The sequence below is a fragment of the Pseudonaja textilis genome, chromosome Z (assembly GCF_049901715.1).
Source record: "Pseudonaja textilis isolate UNSWEBS1 chromosome Z, rPseTex1.2, whole genome shotgun sequence".
NCBI lineage: Eukaryota > Metazoa > Chordata > Lepidosauria > Squamata > Elapidae > Pseudonaja > Pseudonaja textilis.
In genome coordinates this window covers 18,423,571-18,445,695 of record NC_142008.1, presented here as the reverse complement: position 1 = coordinate 18,445,695, position 22,125 = coordinate 18,423,571, and the positions used below count along the sequence as shown (strand labels likewise).

The following is a 22,125-nucleotide window of genomic DNA, read 5'->3' as shown; positions in this document are numbered from 1 at the left end:
TTTACTTCTGGGCTGCCAGAGGATTCAATCGTCCAACATCTATGTTATATTATTGTGTAAGATCAATTGGTTCTACATTATATTATTGTGTAAGATCAGTTGGTTCAATTCAGATATCATCAGCATGAAATATGAAAAAAGTTAAGTCATGGCTGCTATCTACTGACTGGATTTTAGTCCCTCAGCATAGTTTACCATAAAAAATATATTTTGACTTTTTCCAAGAATTTCTAGGTGCCAAGGTTTAAGTGAATTTTCCTTAGCTTGTGATATCAGAAACAGAATCTTTACACAAATTAGCAAATAAATATACAAAACTGGGCTTATTTTTGAATGTTGAAGAACACAGAAATTAGTTCTTCAACATTGGAGGAGAAGCAGGACAGTGAGAGCCAACAATTAGTACACCGCAATAATAACAAATCGAAACCTGACAAAATAGAATTAAGAACCATATTTAGCTCCTTAAGTGGAACAAACAATGTCTGAATAATCTAATTTTGGATGAAGCAATTGAATTACAAGCCTTTGTTGTATACAGTGCCAATTTTTAAAAGTAGAGGGGAAAAACACAAAGAAAATCATATGGGAAAAGCAGAAATAATTCCAATAAGGTGAATTTCATATTCCTCAGACAGAATTATTCTTCCTTTGAAAAATACCTGAGAATTTCTTTTTTATCCACCATAAATTCTAGATTTTTTGCCTGTTATACAGTTTTTTTATTTTATCTTAGCTTCATAACTGTCACCACAGTGAATAATGAGACTGACCATTGAGAAAATGCCAGAAAATTTCTTCTTGGAGTTACAGTAAATAAGCATTTTCCATTCCCTTTACTTAGTATATAAGGAAAACAAGCGATCCTTTGCTTTCTGTTCTGGAAATAAATATCAGTTTTCAGCATATATACTTTGGGAGATCTGTTGAAGTTTTCTTTATTTCTCTAAATGAATATCTTGAGATGAAACAGTTTACTTCATTCAAGTCCTAACAAATTAATAACACATTAGAGAATCTGTATGGGAAATGAGATAATGAAACAATTCTTTTCCTTTTTTTCTTTTCTTTTCTTTTCTGGCACTATCTCCTTAAAGCCAAGCATATGTTCTCTTTAAATTTTCAGATTTTAGATATTTTCTGAAATAAAATGAGCTATAATCTTGGCTAATATACTTTCTGTTCTGTCAAACAGATTATTAAGACAAATTCAATTTCACTTTTTACTACCTTTATGCATACTTTTCTTATTTCTATATCATTTTGTATTTTTAAAAATTGTGTTCAATCCACTGTTGCATTTTGGTCAGCTATTTTCCATTGTTAATATTTCTCTAAAATAAACACAACCCTGATGCGGCTCTCAATGAAATTGAGTTTGACATCCCTGATCTACAGTGACAAATCTTGGCTGCTCTTGGAAAAGCCAGATTAACATGTGGATTAGAAACCACAAGGAAATCTACAGAAACTAGTTCTGTTTAGACCAGGGGTCTGCAACCTTAAACACTCAAAGAGCCATTTTGACCCATTTCCCACAGAAAATAAAATGCTGGAAGCCAATAATTTAACAAATGGTGTGACTGGGTGGGCGTGGCCAACTCGAGGTCACTCATTCCCACTCAGTCACTGCTCTGGAATATGGAGCACCATCACCATCAGGTCAGGTGAGGAGTGATGAGGAGGGGAGGGGCCAGCCAGTGGTGGGATCAGCTGACAGGGAGCTGCAGCAGAGGGCCAAAAGAGCCGCATGTGGCTCCAGAGCTGCAGGTTGCAGACCCCTGGTTTAGACTAACAAAGAGAAGGATTAAGGGTGACATGATAGCAATCTTCCAATTTTGAGGGGCTGCCACAAAGAAGAGTGGGTCAGCCTATTCTACAAAGCACCTGAAGGCAGGAGAAGAAGCAACAGATAGACACAAATCAAGGAGAGAAGCCTCTCAGAAATGAGGAGAAATTTCTTGGCAGTGAGAACAATTAATCCGTAGAATGGCTTGCCTCCAGAAATTGTGGGTGCTTTGTGGAGGTTTTAAAAAAGAGACTGGACAACTATTTGCCTGAAATGTTATAGGGTCTCTCCTTGGGGAGAGCTGGACTAGAAGATTTTCAAAGCCCCTTGCGGCTCTAAGATTCTATGATTTATGATCCCATGTTTGTTTATCTACTGCAGTGTTCACTTAATGGACTGCTAGAAAAAAATGTAAAATGACGTCTGGTCATGTGGTGACTTGCTTAATGACTGCAATTATTTATGATCATAATTGTGGCTCACTTACCATTGCAAGTCAAGGAATTGGTATATACTGTAATGGATTAGCTGCAAAATGGGTCATTGTGGACATAACAAATCCTTTAAGGAACTGTGGGAAGAAATATCCATCTGGTTCAGTTCAAGGCAGGAGAAAGACACTGGAAACATGGAGGCTGATTGGAAAGATGGTTTATTGATGAAGCAGAACCATATGGGTTCTGGGCAGCTGACAAAATGGAATAGGAAGTGGGTGGCTTTTATGCCTTCTCTTGGGCTTTGCACTTGAACTTCCTGTTCCTGTGCAAGAACATATATTCTATTGGCTGTCAATAGACTCACATGGGGCCATGTAGGGGTTATGTAGGAGTCACATCTGGCTCTGTAGGCAAGGTACAAATCTTAAGTGTTTGTCTGAGCTTGGTTGAAGTTTCTGAGGGTGCTGCAATGAATGGGCTTGTGTTCTCAAAGGGTGTTGGGCAATTCCTATTGTGGCTTAATGGCTTTTTCCTGTGTTGGACCTTGGGTGATGTCTATTTGCTTATGAACAGAGCTATCTAGATACTTGTCTTCTTTCAATAAGCTGACATCTGCTGTGGACTATTAAGAAAAGGTAGAGGCTGCCTTTTGAGGTCTCCAAGAGCAATGTTTCTACATTTCTCCCTTTGGGACATATAATAATCTGCCTTTTTAAAAAATATTCCTCAAAATATTTCATTGTTCTAGGGTGCTAACTAGAAAATTCTTCTTTGTCATACAAATTCTGATGTTCACTGTCTTCCAAGCACAAAAGCACACAAAAGAATAACCCGGCGGTGTTAATGAACAGCTTTCGATTTTATGTTTTTATTTGATGTTCTAAGCACTTGGTTCCCAGTTGCATTTCATCTTGCAGTCCAAGAGAAGCCTACATGATATTTAGCGCTCTTGCCCTGAAGCTGATAAGAGGGTCTGGATTATCTAAACTCTTTAAGTGCTAAATGTCAGGCTGGAATTTGGATAACTGTAGCTGAACAATGTAAGTTATTTAAAAATGCCTACTTAGACCCACTTAGGAGCCTCTTAGATCTAATGCTGGGAACAGGGTAATAGGTTCCTTTCTTAGAAATCTTCTTTTGCAGTGTAGTAATCCCTGTACTGTTCAAATGCTGTTTGTCTTTGATATATTTACTAAGCTAAGAGATAAAATGGTACAGAGTCCGAACAAATTTAGCAGAAGTCCTTTAAATGGTACCTCTGTTTCAATCCCAGTGCTTACTAAATGTATTTTTGCCCTTCTTCTGAACTCACAGCCAAGAATTTCAAAAGCAGCCAACAGAGAAAAGTTTCAGGGCTTTGAATCCTCCCGGTGAAAAATTCTTGCAATTACCTGGCCTATTCCTCTTTTATTTCTCCCGAGAAAAACTTGAGCAACGATAAGTCACCTTTTCATGCTAATGGTTACATTTGAAAATTTGAGAATATGGCAGGGGCCCAATCACAAACATTTGCCAGAGGACTGAGTGCTTTACAAAATATCTATGGGAAGTGTGATCTGACTTGAAAAGCTCATTTTTTTTTCAGTTGGGATGTTCCCCAGAATTCTTAGTAGTGACCATGAAGATGAAAGATTTCTGAGAATTGAGGTTGGCTTCTGCAGAGAGCATCAAGAGTAAAGAGAACTGGAGCTAAAAAATAAATCTGTAAACTTTTGTTTCATGTATCTGTCCAGTTCATGACAGAAAGGCAACCTACAAAGCAAGATCAAAAGAATAGTTAGCCCTAAATTTTCTCACTAATGGATAGTGATCAGCTTTCTTCTGAGAAAATATGCATGCATAAGATAGCCCTAAATTTTCTCACTAATGGATAGTGATCAGCTTTTTTCTGAGAAAATATGCATGCATAAGATTGCAAGGCTCTTCATGTCATTTTTTGTAGGGTTTCATGAAGCATAAACTAGAAAATATGGTAAACTGGAGATGAATAGCTGCTAATTTCAAACCAATATGGACAGCCACAATTCTAGTATGAATTTACTCTCTTGACATGTGAACTGCATTCAGGCTCATGATAAATTTCAGAAAGGTGCAAGTGGTAAGGAAGCAATTTAAAGTTCATACACTATATGTGTGTGTGTGTGTGTGTGTGTGTGTGTGTATCCCAAAATATATTTGTTTGAAATATAGCTGGATGAAATCTAGCTGGATGATTTTGGAGCCGTCTACCCTACCTCACAGGCTTATTGTTATAGGGAATATAAGAAGATTAAGGAGTGTTGAATAGAATAGAATAGAATAGAATAGAATAGAATAGAATAGAATAGAATAGAATAGAAGAGCAGAGTTGGAAGGTACCACTGCTTCTTGTCCTGCCCTCAGGTGCTTTGGAGAATAGCTTGACTGCCTCCTCTTTGTGGCAGCCCCTGAGATACTGGAATACCCCCTTGAGTTATTTATAATAATAATAAAAGTAGGAACAACAAAATAAAAAAAATGACAATCAGGTGGCAACAAAAAGGTAGAGTTTTGTATCTTTACTGCCTTTTAGCAGTTTTTGCAGTTCAGATTTGGTAAAACTATCCTACTTTTACCTCTCCTTTCCAGACATACTGTAAGATGATCAGTAGTACCCACATATTCTTACCTAGATCAAATCAAACTAAGAAGAGTAGAACTTGTTTTTGAGTAAACCTGGATGAATGGCAAGAAAAATGGTGAAAGGCATTTCATGTGCTGCTTAAACCTCCAAAGTAAAGGCTGGATTGAAGAACAGCTCCTTGAAATGAATTTATCTTTAAGGGAGAAAGGCAACTCATTCGTATTAGAGTAAACAACTTTTTCTTGAGTATTTTCATGTAAATGTCCACACCCACAGAACCGGTTGTTAAAAAATTTGAATCCCGCTCTTGCTCTACTCCTTATTAATTTATACTCTGTCTTTATTATTTTTATAAGTAACTCCTTCCTCCTCCTAGTTTCCGTACAATTGCAACCCTATGAATGAGTTGGGCTGAGATAGAGTGACTGGCCTAAAGTCACTCAACTGGCTTTTGTGCTTTAAGGTGACATCTGAATTCAAGAGAAAAGGATTTTCCCCTGTAAAGGGAAAGCAAAAGGGATAGACTTTGCATCACAACATCATAAGACATTTCAATATGATTTGTTCTTCCTTACTCCTTCTCAATGAAATGAGGAGTGTCTCCAGAGAAGGCAGATGGCTTCCTGCCCATTTCAGTGGGCAGATGTAACAAATGAAGTGAGAGAATTAACTAGAATGGATGGACTATTGAAGACAAGGAGGGAAAAAGAGGATGTCAGCAGGGGTGGGATTCAAATTTTAAACAACCGGTTCTGTGGATGTGGCTTAGGTGGTGGGCGTGGCTTGGTGGTCATATTATTGGCTGGGTGTGGCCAACTCAATATCACTCACATCAAGGCATGCATCTCCTTGCCTGGCCTCTCATGACTGTGGGGATGCTGCAACAGTCATAAGTGTGAAAAATGGTCATAAGTCATTTTTTTCAATGCCATTGTAACTTTGAATGGTCACTCCACCCGAGCAAAGTACCAGCAAAGGAGGGGAAAAAACCTCCAGAGAAGTTCCAGAGACAGGAAGTCTAATCCTGCCAAGAATGTGATAAAGATTAACGGAGAGGCAATTTCTGTAAGCAACACCAGAATGTTTCCTTCCTGCCTTCCTTACAGGATTAGGCCAGTAATTTCTTCTAACAACCGGTTCTCCGAACTGCTTAGAATGTTAACAACCAGTTCTAGTGAGTAGGTGCGAACTGGTAGAATCCCACCCTTGGATTTCAGCTTGTTCACACAGAGAGAGAGAGGAGAGAGAAAGAGAAGGAAGAAGAAGAAGAAGAAGAAGAAGAAGAAGAAGAAGAAGAAGAAGAAGAAGAAGAAGAAGAAGAAGAAGAAGAAGAAGAAGAAGAAGAAGAAGAAGAAGAAGAAGAAGAAGAAGAAGAAGAAGAAGAACAACAACAACAACAACAACAACAACAACAGTCAGGAATAAGGTAGCTCTTTTGCTACGTCCTATGCTTTCTCTCAAAATGGGGGGGTGTTTTCATACCCAGGATGGACAAATTGAGGGTGGCTGGATTCTTAGTCCACATCTACCCCAGAAGAAGAAGAAAAGACAACTTACTCCAATATTCATTAGATACATTTCTAGACCTGTCCATTGACCAAAGAAACCAAAGCTTAAGTCCTTGCTGCTCTCTGTGATTGGTTGTTTTCTTGCAAGCGTCTCATTCCCCAAGTCAGTAACCTTATCAGCACTGATGATGTTATCTAGTCTGGCTAATGAAACATCTGCAAAAAGAAAAAAACAAGTTCAGAGAGCACAAGGACTTTTCAGTTCAACCCTCAGCTACAAATATTTTCCTTTATTGAAACCAAAGCTTGCTATGCAAACTGCTTTGTTCTGACCTGCCTAGAAAACGATCATTCTCCATAGCATTTGTGTGCCATATCATGTTAGACTGGAAACAGCAGGACAGAGTTCTTTCCAAATTATGAGCTGCTTTGGGAGGCAAAAATCATCTAAGAGGATTAAAATATAGTAAATAAAGATAATCAATAAACAAAGCTATATGGCTCTTAACTTCTTTTTCTCTTTCTCTGTCCCTCCCTCTCCCTCTTTTTCTCTTACACTCTTATATCTAGAATGATTGTCAAGAAGAATTTGCTATAATCCTGCTAATAGTACACATAACTCAATAAAACATCTGAAAGGGAGGCTTATCTTGGCTTTCTATCAGTGCTGCTTGAAAGAGAACGATGCTGAACAAGTGAAGTTAGAGGGAGCCAAGAGGCTGCGGCTCTGTTTTTCATTGAATCAAGACCATAAATGTTTTGGTGGCATCTGCACAGATGCTGAGGATATAACCATCAGTTTAATGATAAGGAGAGATGAATTAATCATAATGGACTTCTTAAGCCCTGTTGGATGTGTTTCTTTCCTGACAAAATAATCACCCGAGTTTGTCTATGTGTCTGAAAGCGCTCAGTTAAATCTTTTTTAGTCTCCAATCAGAGAAGTTGACATTTACAAAATGATTACAGGTCTTCGAGATTACCTCTGAATGCTTGGTACTGTCCTGTTGGATATAAGTCCCAATTCACAGTAAATTCTGATTTAATTAGCAATGTTAATGTCATTACAATATTTTCATTTTCTGCTTTTATGGGACTACCAGATCTACGCTACAAACCTCTGGAGGACCCCAAGGTGGCAAAGAAACTCTTTCCTTCCATCTAGTGGTCAATGGATGTTTTTAGCAGCTCAGGACTGGTAACCTAGCTAGGGTGAATGACTGGCTAGTGGCTGAAAGCCTTTCCTCCCTATAACCTCTTTGATGACCCTGTTCAAATAATGTGGGTCTATACAGACGGGCAATAAGTTTCAACTAGCATATCCCAGTCTGGAAAGGAACTTCAAATCCAGGCATAATCTGAGCCAGATGTCCGAAACATTTCAGTTTGCCCGCACATCTTTACAAAAGCTACATCTTCAACCAACTTTAGTCGCTTTGAGTCGCCATATGCGAATGAATAGGTGGCAATATTAAATACATACATACATACATACATACATACATACATACATACATACATACCGTCCCTTGGCATTTAATTTATTAGCCCATGCTGAGCCTGTGGCTTGGACATCTTCTGTTTGAGGCAGGTGTCATCTGATGCTGTCTTAGAGGCATTCACACTGCTCTCGGTTTGGCACTAAAATAGGGAAAGACAGAAAGGACAGCATCATTTCCAATTCTCTCCGCTCTTGACAAAAAAAAAATGCAATTAGAATGAGATAAATTTAAAGAATTTATTTGATGAATAATCTGAAAAGAGCATGGATTTCTGGGAGAATCAGAATTTGAGTTAGCTGTAATTGTTCCAATCAAAATCTTGCCTACTATCTTGTAGACATTGATCTTCATGAAGGAAGGCAAATATACATTTCCCGGGACAATGCTGCAGGATCCTATCTGAGTTGGTCACGGGTCACTCTGATCTTCCTTTGTGGATGCCTCTTGGAAGTGGTGCATAGGTCCCCAAAATCAAGATGATTGCCACCACTTCACTCCCAAGGATATTCCTTTTGATACAGCCCCATGGATATTCCTGGAATTAACCATTCTTCTCACAGCAGATCAATGCAAAATCATGTTAAATTCTAAAATATGGTATCCTATCCTATCAGTCTGTCTGTCTTTCTACTTGGTATTCCAATTTTCTTCCCAGATGGATCAAGGATCTTTTTTTTATCCCATTAAGTAGGCTAGACTGAAAGTTCAGATCCAAGTCATATTCCATAGCTGCAAACATGAATGGACTCTTCTTCATCCAAAAGCAATCCTAGAGCCAGTAGAGCCTCAGGATTATCCCGAGTGAAACCATGTTCACAAGTAGAATAGAACAGAATAACAGAGTTGCAAGGCACCTTGGAGGTCTTCTAGTCCAATCTCCTGCTCAGGCAGGAAACCCTATACCATTTCAGACAAATGGTTGTCCAAACTTTTCTTAAAAACTTCCAGTGTTGGAGAATTCACAACTTCTGAAGACAAGTCATTTCATTGATTAATTACACTGCCAGGAAATTTCTCCTCGGTTCTAGGTTGCTTAGTCATCCAGTTATGAATGTGTTTGGTGGTGATGCTGTCTAACCCACATTTTTCTATCTTATCAAGTAGTAGGTTGTGGTCTACTTTATCAAATGCCTCCAAGTAAATTATATCCATAGCATTCTTCTGGTGACCTTCCCCTGAAGGCCTTTAGATGAAAACCCTGTTGTGTTCCACTTGGATATCCTCTGGAGATGGACTTACAATCCTTATTTTCCTTTTTAGATTCAGCAGAAATAAGAATATAGAGAACAGAGTTAGAAGGGACCTTGGAGGTCTTCTAGTACAACTATTTTGTGTTCCTTTCTACTGTTTTCTTTTTTTTACAAAGATTAAATATGTTTTGGTAAATGTTTTATTAATTGTCTCAGCATCGTTTCTCCAAAGTCATCTCTGTAGTATTTCTCTCTCACTCTCCTTAATCCTTCTATGAGAAAGCTGTGGCCAGTCAGTGAAAACAATGCACCAAACACTGCATTATCTTATGTTCTCCATTAATTCAAACACCAAAAATCCAGTTTCCACTCCATTACAAACTGGAAAAGTGAAGCTTGGAAAAATTGAGACAACTAAAATGATCAAGACTCTTTACACATCTTCCTTAGGAGAAAATTGGGATTAGAAGAGACAATATTCAATAGTTCTTCACACAGCCCATAATTAACCTGTGGAGTTCATTACAAGGTGAGAGGGGGAACTAAATGGGATTATTTTAAAATGGAAGGATATAAATTCATGTGGCTAAGTCTATCAGCAGCTATTACTCTTGGAAGCTCCATATTATCTCCATGCTGGAAACACCAGCTTCAAAGGAAGATTGGCAAAAGGAGGATGCATCTCTGTTTCCTTGTTGGTGAGCACTCTGGAGAAATCCATTTGAGCACTTTGAAAAATTAAACTCTAAATTAAGATGAATCTTGATCTGAACCTGCAGAGCTATTCTTAATCAGTGGTCAGCCAGGCTTCATTTACCTCTGCTGGAAAAAAATATATTCTGAAAATAGAATAGAAAACAACAGAAAGTGGGCAGAGGCAGGTCAAAACAATTTCAATTTCAATTCACATCATTCTTCCTTGTGGATTGAAAAGAGTTCCCTTTATGTCTCATTAAAAATAACAACACGGTTGCTAGGCTTTGGGATACACATCCAAAGATCTTGGATTAATTATAATCTTAGGATGCACAACCCTAATTTAATATGGAACAACAGACTGTATCTATCTTGGACAGTTCCCTCCCACATCTCCCTTCTGTGTATTAGTAGCTCTCATGTTATGACCATTTGTTTAGTGACTGTTCAAAGTTACAGCAGTGCTGAAAAAGAGATCTTACAACTGCACCGTTGTAGCATCCGGACAGTAAAAAGTTGGGCAATTGGCAGTTGGCATTTATTTACAATGGTTGCAGCATCCTGGAATCATGGGATCACCATGTGCAACCTTCCTACCCAATTCCAATAAGCAAAATTAATGGGGGAAGCCGGATTTTCTTAACAACCATGTGATTCGCTTAATGTCCAGAGTGATTATCTTAATAACTGTGGCAAAAAAAGGTCATACAATAGGGCCCCACTCCCTTAGCCACTTCATTGAGCAGGAAAGTTCCAATCCAAATTGTGGTTATAACTTGAGGATCTATCTCTATTGAGCCTGGGTGTGGGGCGTTACTTACAATTGAATCTAGTATTCTAGCTTTTCACATTCACACTTCTGGGATAGAAATCTTTAGTCCATCAGACCACAGGACTGTGCTTTCCTCTTTGTCAGTAATAAGATGCCTGCACTTTAAAGCTTGGGAGAAATCATTAGAGATAACCTTGTGAAAAGCCCACAGAATTCAAGACCATTCCAGTGCTGGGAGGATTACAGAGACACAAGCTGATGATAGAGGAAATGTTGCCTGTTTGAGAGTCGTCTCTTTTATTCCTTTCTCAGATGCCTGCCTTTTCTTTTTAATTTCAAAAGAGGGATTTGGTTTCCATTAGACTTCAATGCAAGATGGTTTGCAGTGTCATAGCCCTGTTGCTGTGTGCCAGGAGGGGGGAGGGGAAAAGAGGCATCTGTAGTATTTATCCTTGTTTTTTCAGTGCTTGTGTCTGCTAAGATGTTGTCATTCAGTTCAAAGTGACAAATGTGGTGTCATGTAACAATATCCAGACTATCTTGGAAATGACAGGACCTGCCTTAAAAAGTGCACAGGCAATGTTAGAGAACTCAGTTAATATTCAGAAGCCCTTTTCATTGAAAGAGGGAGAACAGCGGTTTGCAATTCTTTCTGGGTCAAAGGAACAATCTCATCCTCGAGTGGTATGTTGGGGCCTGAACTATAGAAGAGAGCTGGTGAGGAAAAAAAAATCAAGTTAATTTTTTTTCTATTTCATTTCATTAAAATTACCAGTACATCTAGTCATGATTGCTTCTGAGTCATGTGTTCTGTTCTATCGCCAGAACAAAGTAGACTGGAGACCGGAGTTGAAATCAGCTCTTTATTTACAGTCAGTAAATTCAACTAAACCCGAGCCGCGGCAGCCTCTTTTATAGCAGCTGCTTGCGGCTTGCAACCAATGGCATCATTTTAAACCTCCCACCTTTTAGGCGGCCAGTCATAATGCTTTGTTAACTAGCTAGCTAGGCTGTAGTGATTGTCCAATCGGAACGTAGTATTACGAGTATGTAAATGTCTATATACAACACCCCTCCCCTCTTGGTATGGTCCAGCCCCGCCTATTTGCGTGACTTTTGTGGGTCCTACTTGACCTGCACAGTTCAGTTTCTGTGTTGTCTTCAATTGGCTCGGACGGGATCGCTGTCTCTCCCATCCTTCTCTCTGGAACCTCCTGGAAGGGCGAGTCAGCCATGCCGCTTTCGCCGATCCTTGTTAGGTCGGTGGATGGGCTTTGCCGCTCCCTTCTGGTTTACCTGGACAGGTAGAGTCAGCTCGGCTGCTTCTCTCCTGGTTCTCTTCCAGCTTCCTCCTTTTGAAGAGGTCTATTGGTAAGTAGTTTGTCTTTGGGCTTTCTGTTGCTGGCCTGTTTTTGCTTGTGTTAAAGGGGGTTCTTCCCTTTCTTTATTATTTAAGGGTCCCCCCCCCTCTGGTTTTATTATTACTTATTGGCTGTTGTGTATGGGTTTGTTCTATGTTTCAGGGTGTATCGGTGTTGCGTTCAAGGTTTTGAGACTATAGTTGGTCTATGTGCCTTTTCCAGGTTCTGCAGTCCATCGTTTCCAATCGGTATGACCGGGGGGCCTGTTATTTGTGTTATTGTGGCCGGTAACCACAATGGGTCGCCAGTAAGATTTTTCGCGTATACCAAGTCACCTGGTATAAATGTGCGGTACTTACTGGAGGAATCTGGTGGCTTCTTGGGGTTGTAGGTGGCATGTAGTCTGTCCAAGTATGTTTGCAATTTTCTGCCCATTAAAACTTCAGCTGGACTCTTGTTCGTTGATGTGCATGGCGTTATATGTTGAATTGTGAGCATTGTATTTATTTTATCTTGCATGTCACCTCCTTCAATTTTTTCTAATGCTTCTTTCGTATATCTAACCATGTGTTCCGCCTGTCCGTTTGTCGCCGGGTGAGCTGGCGCTGTCAGGGCATGTCATATGCCTTGTTCTGCAAGGAATTGTTCAAAAGCTAAAGCTGTGAACTGTGGGCCATTGTCCGAGACTAATATGTTTGGTAATCCATGCATGGCGAAAAGTTTCTTGAGTTGTTTAGTGACAGGTTCAGTTGTTGTTGAACTCATGATGCTGACCTCTAACCAGTTTGAGTAGGCATCGACGATGATTAAGAATGTATATCCCTTGGTAGGTCTGGCGAAGTCTATGTGGATCCTTGACCAGGGGCCTCTGGGTGTCTCCCAGTCAAGGACTGGTGCTGAAGGGGGGTAGGTCTGGACAACTGGCATTTATTACATGTTTTTACCCATTTCTCAATGTCTTTGTCTATTCCTGGCCACCAGACGTAGCTTCTGGCCAGGGACTTCATTTTTACCATGCCTGAGTGTCCCTCATGTAACATGTTCAGCACGTCTTCTTGTAATTTTCTTGGAACAACAACCCTATCCCCCGCATAATATACAATCTTTTTCAATTGACAGTTCAGTTTGCCGGGTTCTAAAAGGTTTGAAAGTCTTGTTTTTGTTATTTTCCAGCCAGCCTCTCTCCACCCAGTTCAGGATTCGGGCCATTAGTGTGTCTTTGGCGGTTTCCCTTGCGATGTCCGATGTGGTGATGTGCAAGTTTGGTATTGTTTCAATTTGCAGGGTGCGTGTGGTGGGAGCTGGGTCGTCGTCATGGTCTGGTAGAGGTGAACAGGTCAGTGCGTCGGCTTGGGGTATGGATTTTCCTGGTCAATAGATTAGCTTATAGTTGTAGGCTGCTAGAAATTCTGACCATCATGTCATTCTTGGAGATAAGATGTTGGGAGTGCCTCTGTCTCCTGCCAGGATTCCTAGTAGTGGCTTGTGGTCGGTAATTAAGGAAAATGTCCTACCATAAAGGTATTCGTGAAAATGTTTTACACCTGAGATAGTGGCCAAGGCTTCTCTGTCCAGTTGGCTGTAGTTTCTTTCATTTTTTGATAGCGTCTTGGAGTAAAAGGCAATCGGTGCTTCTCTGCCATTGGGTAGTGTGTGACTAAGTATTGTGCCTATGCCGAAAGATGATGCATCACAGGTGTCAGTCAGTGGCAGCGTGTCGTTATATTGGATTAATACTGATTTGGACTTTATTAAGTCTTTAATTTGTTGGAACGCGGCTTCTTCACATTGGCCCCAGTTCCACGTGGCTTTTTTATTGAGTAGTCTATGCAGTGGTTCCGCTATGGTTGCCTTCTGTGGCATAAAAACGTTATAAAAATTAATGAGTCCCAAGAATGCCTGTAAATCGGGTGTTTTTTCTGGTCTGGGTGCTTCTTTTATTGCTTTTATTTTTTTTTCAGTGGGGTTTAGCCCTGCTTCATCTATAAGGTATCCCAGGAACTCGACCTGATTTGTGACAAGTTGGCATTTTTCTTTTTTGACTTTTAGTCCTGCTTCCCTAAATCTTTTCAAAACTGCCCTCAGCCAGTCTTGTAGTTGTTTTTTTATTTCCGGCGGATACTAACACATCATCAAAATAGGGGACCACCCCTTTTAGTCCTTGTAGGAGGCGTTCCATCAGACTTTGGAAAACATCTGGGGCCACGCTGACACAAAATTGTAATCTGTTGCATTTAAATGCCCCCCCATGTGTTACAATAGTCTGCGCCTCTGCCGGCTCGGGGTCAACTGGCAATTGTTGATATGCCTAGGTGAGATTGAGCTTTGCAAAAACTTTTCCTCCCCCCAGCGAGTGCAAAAGGTGCTGGACTACTGGAACGGGATATGCGCTCTGCTGCAATGCGTGGTTCAGGGTGGCCTTATAGTCACCACAGATGCGCACGGACCCTTCTGGTTTCACTGGAGTCACAATCGGGGTTTCCCATCTGGCATGGTCAATTGGCTCTAGCACCCCTTGAGCGATGAGTTTGTTCAGTTGCTCATTGATTTTTGGCTTTAACGCAATTCCCTTTGCGCATCTGGCCTTTAACTGAATGGGAGCTATGTTCGAGTTTAGGCTAAATGAGATAGGGGTCCCACGGTACTTGCCTAAAGTCCCGTCGAATATGTCCTGGAACTCCTTCATCAGGCTTCCTTCCCAGTCTGTTTCGGTGATGCTGTTGATTCCTGTCACCTTGATCCCCAATGGTGCAAACCATTCTAACCCAAGCAGGCTAGAGCAGTCTCGATCGATGATTGTCAATGGGAGGACTTCGGTATGTTTCTTGAATTTTATTTTAAAATGTCCCAGTCCTACTACCAGAATTTTGTTGCCTTGGTAATCTTTTAACCTTAGGCTTTGCTCTTCGAGTTCTTTTCTTTGTATATCCAGTATCAAGTTTTTTATTGTATTCCATGATACCATTGACAAGTATGAGCCTGAGTCCACTTCCATTTCTCATGGCTCCCCTTCTATTTTTATGGTTATGCGAACCTTCTTTGCGTCTGTTGCTCTGGCGTTCCCGATGATAATGGTTTGATGTGTTTCTTCTTTCTCGTGGAGTTGTTGACTTCTATTTTCTCGGCTCCAATGGCTACCAGTTTGTTTCTCCTTAGTCCTGGGGAGGTGGGTGCTGCCTCATCTTTTAGGACTATAGCTCTTTCTGTTTCGGCAGACCCTTGCAATATGCCCCCGTTTTTCACAGTGCCTGCAGATGGCATCCCAAAAACAGCACTCCGAACGCGGGTGATTTCTTCCACATCCTGCACACTGAAACTCAGGTTTTCTTTCTCTTCTTTCGCGCCAGTTCTGTTCTGACTGGAGCCTATTCACCTCTTCGTCTTCGCCTTCGGTATCGGTTGAGGAATCGATATCTTCATGGTGGGTGGTTGCGGTAGTGTGTTTCTGGTTACCTTCCATTTTCTTTTCTCTGCTCTGGCTTGGGCTGCTGGCCATATTCATTTGTCACATCGTAGCCGCTGATTTCTTTGTCGCTTCCGCTGCGGTTGCTTCAGCGATGGCTTCATTTACGGTGATGTTTGGTCGATTTAGTAGTTTGCTCTGTAGGGTAGTGTCTCTCAAACCAAGGACCACGCGATCTCTCATGACTTCGTCCATGTTGAGGAATTTTCATGCTCCTCCAATGTCCCTTAGTGCTGCTACGAAATCCCCAATACTCTCTCCTTCTCGTTGATCCTGTTTATAAAATTCGTGTCATCGAATGAGATTGGAAACAACAGCGTGTAGTGGGCTCTAAGCATCCGGTTCAGGTCTGGCCATGCCATCTGTTTGACATCGTGCAGTTTTGCTAATGCTTTTGCCATTTTAAAAATGGTCGGTCCGCAGTGTGTCAGGAATACAGCTCTCTTCCTTTGGTCAGTGATTCCTTGTAGTTCGTTACTTTCCAGGAACATCAGGAACCTGTCGATATATGACTCCCAGTCTTCTTCAGCTGGGTTGAACGCTGTGGGTGGTGCGCTGTTGCCAGCCATCTCGTCGATTTCTCAGCGTACGTTGCCACATGTTTACGGTCTTTGTTCGCTCAATCCCACCCTCGTCGCCAGTGTTCTATTGCCAGAACAAAGTAGACTGGAGACCGGAGTTGAAATCAGCTCTTTATTTACAGTCAGTAAATTCAACTAAACCCGAGCTGCGGCAGCATCTTTTATAGCGGCAGCTCGCAGCTTGCAACCAATGGCATCATTTTAAACCTCCCGCCATTTAGGTGGCCAATCATAATGCTTTGTTAACTACCAATCACTATGCTGTAGTGATTATCCAATCGGAACGTAGTATTACGAGTATGTAAATGTCTATATACAACATGTTCAATAACTGTGACATCCCATGTGAAGACCTAACTCTCTGGAGAAAGCTTATAATGCTGAGAAAAGGAGAAGGAAAGAGAAGAAGAGGACAACAAGGAGCAAAGTGGATGGAATTAGTTAGATGGGCATTGTTAGAAGACCTGAAAGATTGCCTTGGAGAAAATCTATCTATATCAGGGGTGTCAAACCCAAGGCCTGCAGGCTGAATCCAGCCTGTGGGCTGCTTAGATCTGGCCCACAGGGCTACCCTGAAAACAGCATCCCTGTGAGTTCTGTTTTCACTGGCAGAGTGCTAGAAAAACAAACTACTAGCAAAAGTAGATCCACCCCCAGCCCCGCCTAGGCCACCACAGGTGTCCCCGACATGAGTGATATTGAACTGGTCATGCCCACCCTGGCCATGCCCACCTGGACAGCTCCCCTGCCCCCCTGAGCAAACACAACGCTGATGTGGCCTCAGTGAAATTGAGTTTGATACTCCTGATCTACATGGTTGCTAAGAACTGGCAGCAAGTTGAGGGCATATAATTGAACAATCAGTTAATGCACTTAGATTTTTAGTTCGGTGAATATTTTTTTAAGGTATTTGGGACAGGAGTTAGGGACAGATTATATTTTTCTACTCCTAAATCAAGTAATGAAACATTTTACATTTTCTTTCCTAGTCCTTGAATATAGTGAATTGAGAATCCGTGCCTAAATCCCCAGCTCAGGTTTTACTGTGGTCGAGCAATAAATAAAAAGTTAGGTCACCTTAGAGTCCATGTAGGGATGTTTTAGCAGCAGTACTGTGCTTTTTGAAAGGTAATATGTCTTTTCTTTCTTCCAGGACTTGTTTCAGTTACCAATAAAGCCTAAACCCTGGCATCTCATATTCAAATAACCAAGTACAACAAAGTCTACTCTTGATCGATCTTTTGAGGGAAGCCAAGATTAGAAGGCTGCTATCACATAGATGGGCTGACTGCAGTGGGATTTTATTTATATGTTGAATAAGCTTATCAGGATTTCCTCGGTGTACAAAACAGAGACACAAAGCAAAATTTCCATATGGCAGCAATAAAATTTCATGAAAAAAATTGGACATGTAGGAAGTAGCCCAAAGCTAGAAACCGTCACTTTGCATATTTACTCAGCCAATGAATATGCATGGAAACCAAGTGTCTTGGACAATAGCATTACAATATACCCAATATTTATGGCACAACATGTTTTGATCCATGAATTACAGAGAAGGGTTTTCTAGCACTCTGTGGACAACATAGTAGGATGTATATATTATCCAATAATCAAGGGAAATGACTTATATTGCCATCAAAACAGGGAGCTGAACAATTACTGAGGTTTTGAAAGATACCTCTGAGCTACAGTGAGATCAAGGAATGAAATGGCTATCTTTATATTTTGCATCTCATCCAACCTCAGCAATGACATTCAATTGGTTTAAATTCTGCATCATTTTTGCTGCAAATTTCTGAAGATCCCCTGGGATGTTTTTCTTCTTCACTTGGCTTATATAGCAACTTTCCCAAATTTGATGGGAAATCACAGTGTGGATTACAAAATCTATCCTTCTTACAAAGAAGATGATAGTAGTTGTTCCAACATATCTGCAAGTACTGTGTCGGATTGAAGGCTGCATAATTATGCTTACCTTGTTGTTAAGGGAGTAAAGTTTGGGGCTCATTCAAGTCCTCACATGAACCATGTCATGCATACTTAAATATTAAGGTAAGAATTATACTTGGCGGGAAGAACTTGAATGATTGTAAACTATACGTGATCACCTTTTGTGACCTGACATGCAAAGCCAATTGGGAATCCTGATTAACTTAACAACTGCAGTGATCCACTTAACAACTGTGACAAGAGAAAATTGTGAAATGGGGCAAAACTCCTTTAGCAAATGTCTCGTGTAACAACAGAAATTTCGGGCTCAGTTGTGGTCATAAGTTGAAGACTACCTATACACCTATTCAGAACTTAAGCCATTGGTCTTACAAGCTTCAAATAAATCATTGTATAAAGAATTGGACGAATGTTTGTAAGGCCGACATACAAAAATATCTCCCGGTGGAATAGGTGATGCCATTTTTCAAAGAAGGGACCGGCTTGTATCCAAAGATGCATGCAGAAACACTTCCCTCTGCTGAAAAAAAACTGGACAGCCTAGCACTGCAAGGGCTCCAGACATGATTAGGAGACACTTGTTAAAGGGAGCATATTTCTAAGGCTGATTTCTGACATTTCCCCAGAATTACAATCCCCAGAATTCTGAATGACATGCTACAATTGCTGGCCACATTGATACTGTGAGAGGGATTTTGGAGTCCTAGTAGATGTTCATTTGAATATGAGCCAGCAGTGTGCATCCAAAAAAGCTAATACAATCCTGGGTTGTATAAACAAAGAAATAGAATAATAGATCACATGAAGTACTAGTACCGCTTTATAAAACCCTAGTAAGGCCACACCTGGAATATTGCAACCAATTTTGGTTACCGTACTACAAAAAAAATGTTGAGACCTTGGAAAAAGATCAGAGAAGAGCAACTAAGATGATCAAAGGCCTGGAGACAAAAACATATGAAGAACTGTTGTAGGATTTGGGGTTAGCTAGTATAAAGAAAAGAAGAATTTAGGGGTGACATGACAGCAGTATTCTAGTATTTGAGGGGCTATCACAAAGAAGAGCGGATCAAATAACTCTATAAAGCACCAGAGGGCAGGACAAGAAATTGGAATTTGGAAACTAATCAAAGAGAGAAGCAACCTGGAATTAAGGAAAGACTTAACAGTGATGACAATTAACCAGTGGAATAGTTTGCCCTCAGAAATCGTGGGTGCTCCATCACTGGAGGTTTTTAAGAAGAAACTACCAGTAGACAGCTACTTATCTGAAATGGTATAGAATAGATTATCCTGCTTGTGCTAGAAGTCCTCCAAGGTCCTTTCCAGCTCTATTCTAACACTCTGTTGTAGAAGAATAGCCTGTAGCCTATAACAGTGGTGGGATTAAAAAAAATTACTACCAGTTCTGTGAGTGTGCCTTGTTTGGCGTGGCAAGGGAAGGATACTGCAAAATCCCCATTCCCTCCCCATCCTACTAACCTGCTTTCCAGCTCCATTCTCCTCTGCTGGGCAATCAAAGAAGATCCAGATGATCAGCTTGGACTCAGGAGGCAGAGAATAGATGGGGGCGGGGCCAGTCAGAGCTGGTATTTGCTGGTTCTCCGAACTACTCAAAATTTCTACTACCGGTTCTCTAGAACTGGTCAGAACCTGCTGAATACCCCCTCTGGCCTATAAGCAACTAAAAAGCAGAACCTATTCTGGGCCAAAAGCATGAATTGTGTACTTATACACAATTCCTCTGTTGATCGGTGGATCGGCACTTGGAGCATTTTAATCAGTGCAGCCCTCCCACAGACCCAAACCTTGCACTGCCCAAACTAAACAAATTGCAACCATAAAGGCTTTCTCATCTCCAAGGATCCTGAACAGCACATCAAATCTCTCTTGAAAGCTCACTCCAGAAGGGAAAAAAAAGAGAAAACCCCAAGTCTTATGCATGCACTCTAAACTTCTGCAATTAACATAGCTATGTTGTGCGTTAAGCAGGCCAAAGATAGAAACAGAATGACTGAGACAGTCCTAATTGTACCAAGGGAAATTACATGTCACAAAGAAAAAGACAAAGCCGAGCTGTGTGGCAGAGAAGAAAAGCTAAGTCAGCAACAGCCCAATTCCAGAACATCCCCAGAGGCAGCCAGGAAAGGCAAGGCAGGAATTTGCCAACAAGTTCACCCCACATGCAGCCATGGGGCCCTGGGAACCCACCCCATTTTCTCCTGGAGCCATCACAATTGTCGATTTTATGACAAAAGGAAGTGAAATGAAAAAGCACAGTGTCAGCCTGGAGGCCATTAACATAACACTTGCATGTCATCTCCATAAACGTCTGCTTTTCCCAGTAATTAAGGAAATTAGGGGGAAGGGACACAGTGGATTTTATTTTAATTCGATTTGATTTCTGGGTTGTGGTCAAGAAAGCCCATATTTTAAAGTCTTTGTGGAAATCTCATGAACTGCCTATTACACTCATATATAATTTCATTTTAATGTATGCCAATTAGTGTACTTCAAAGTGACAATAAAGTTATTCTATCTATCTATCTATCTATCTATCTATCTATCTATCTATCTATCTATCTATCTATCTATCTATCATCTATCATCTTTCTATGCAGATATAGGAATGTCTTTATTTCAAGTCCACCTTTATGGATGTGGGAAAGCTCTGTCTACTGAGGACAATAGATTCTAATACGGTGTTTCCCTGAAGGGTTAAGTTTCTTATGTGTGGAGAGAAAAAACACAACTATCCAACTGCACCCACAAATTGAGAAAATCCAGGAAAAGCTGAATCGTGTGATTGTGCAGTAGGCATAAATTGTATTAGAATCCAAAACACTCCTGAATGCAGCCCAACATCAAACTGCGGTAAGCAGTAAAAATTCAGTTCTGATACCCCCTGCACCACACCACACCCGCACCAAGCTCTCTCATGTGCTATTTGGCAAAGAAAAAGTCAGTTCCTTCAGTCCCTTAAAATTTAAAACAGTACCTGGCGACCATCAATAAGAGCTATGGAAGAGAAGTAGCCACTCTCATATCGGAGAAAGGTCTGGGAAAAGGAAGCAATTAAAAGCAGCAGAATTCAAACAGTAGCGTAAACTAGATTCCAGACAATCTGACTCCATCTCTTCTCCTCTTACCGTACAATAGGGGCAGGCACCCTTCACAACTAATTCAGAAGAAGTGCTTCAAATCCTTTCTGAGCACAAAACTTCTCTGCTGTTCATTAAAGTAGTCCATCTTTTTTTCAGACTTCTGTGTGAGCTTGGAAAATGATACAATACTTTAATTACGAGATTCGTTAAGGTAGTAGTACAGGTAGTTTTCGTCTGAGAAATCATTCATTTAATGACCGCTCAAAGTTATTATTATGGTGCTGGAGAAAAGTGACTCGCAACCAGTTCTTGCACTTACAACTGTGACAGAGTCTCTGTGATCACAATATCAAAATGTGAGCGTTTGACAACTGACATGTATTTACAATGGCTGCAATATTCTGGGGTCATGTGGTCACTTTTTGTGACCTTCCAAGCTGACGTCATACAAACAAAGTCAATCAGGGAACCTGGATTCACTTAACAACGCACATATCCACTGAACAATCAAAGTGATTTCCTTAGCAATCGCAGCAGAAAGTTCATAGAATTGGACCTGACTCACTAAACAACCTTCTTGCTTAGCAAAGGAAGCTTGTAAGTTGTTGTAAGTTGAAGACTACCTGTATCCTTTTTTAGATAGACAGGAAAGTCTGCAAAAAGTTGCTGCTGCTTTGATGAACTGAATCTTCAAAGCAATGTCTTTAATAAAACTTTTAAAGCAGAATCCTGAAAAACAACAGGCTTCTTTCAAAGTATACGTAGCCCTGCTGTACAGTACTCTGAACTGGCACTTTCTCTTTCCACTTGCAGTCAGTAAATGCTATTACTAAAAGTGATCTCACCACTACATCTGTCACATTCACACAGTTGGCCCTCAGAGCAGTCCATGTGTGCCTTCAATAAACAGAACGTTACATAACAGTTAATGATGAACTAATTTAGAATCTGTGTTGGCACAGCTGGCATTCTAGATTCAGAAGCGTTTGTAAAGATAAGAACTATACATTTGGGGGAAAGGAGATCTCTCCAGCTATCCTGTAACATGTCCAAAATAAGATTTTATTATAGTCAGGGGTGGGATGCAAATTTTTTAACAACCGGTTCTATGGGCATGGCTTAGTTGGTGGGCATGGCTTGGTGGTCATGTGACTGGGTGGGTGTGGC

General features: G+C 40.6%; 1 long non-coding RNA gene across 2 annotated transcripts; it reads right to left on the bottom strand.

The window, feature by feature from the left end:
- Positions 1-6,340: 6,340 nt before the first annotated feature.
- On the bottom strand, positions 6,341-20,892 carry LOC148123926 (uncharacterized). 2 transcript variants are annotated; one of them, XR_015739901.1, is made up of 3 exons: positions 20,853-20,892; positions 7,860-7,977; positions 6,341-6,552 (listed from the first exon to the last, which is right to left on the bottom strand). It is a non-coding gene; the product is annotated as an uncharacterized LOC148123926 (long non-coding RNA). The 2 variants fall into 2 exon arrangements; XR_015739900.1 differs by lacking the exon at positions 20,853-20,892 and adding an exon at positions 19,337-19,476.
- Between the last annotated feature and the right edge of the window lie 1,233 nt (positions 20,893-22,125).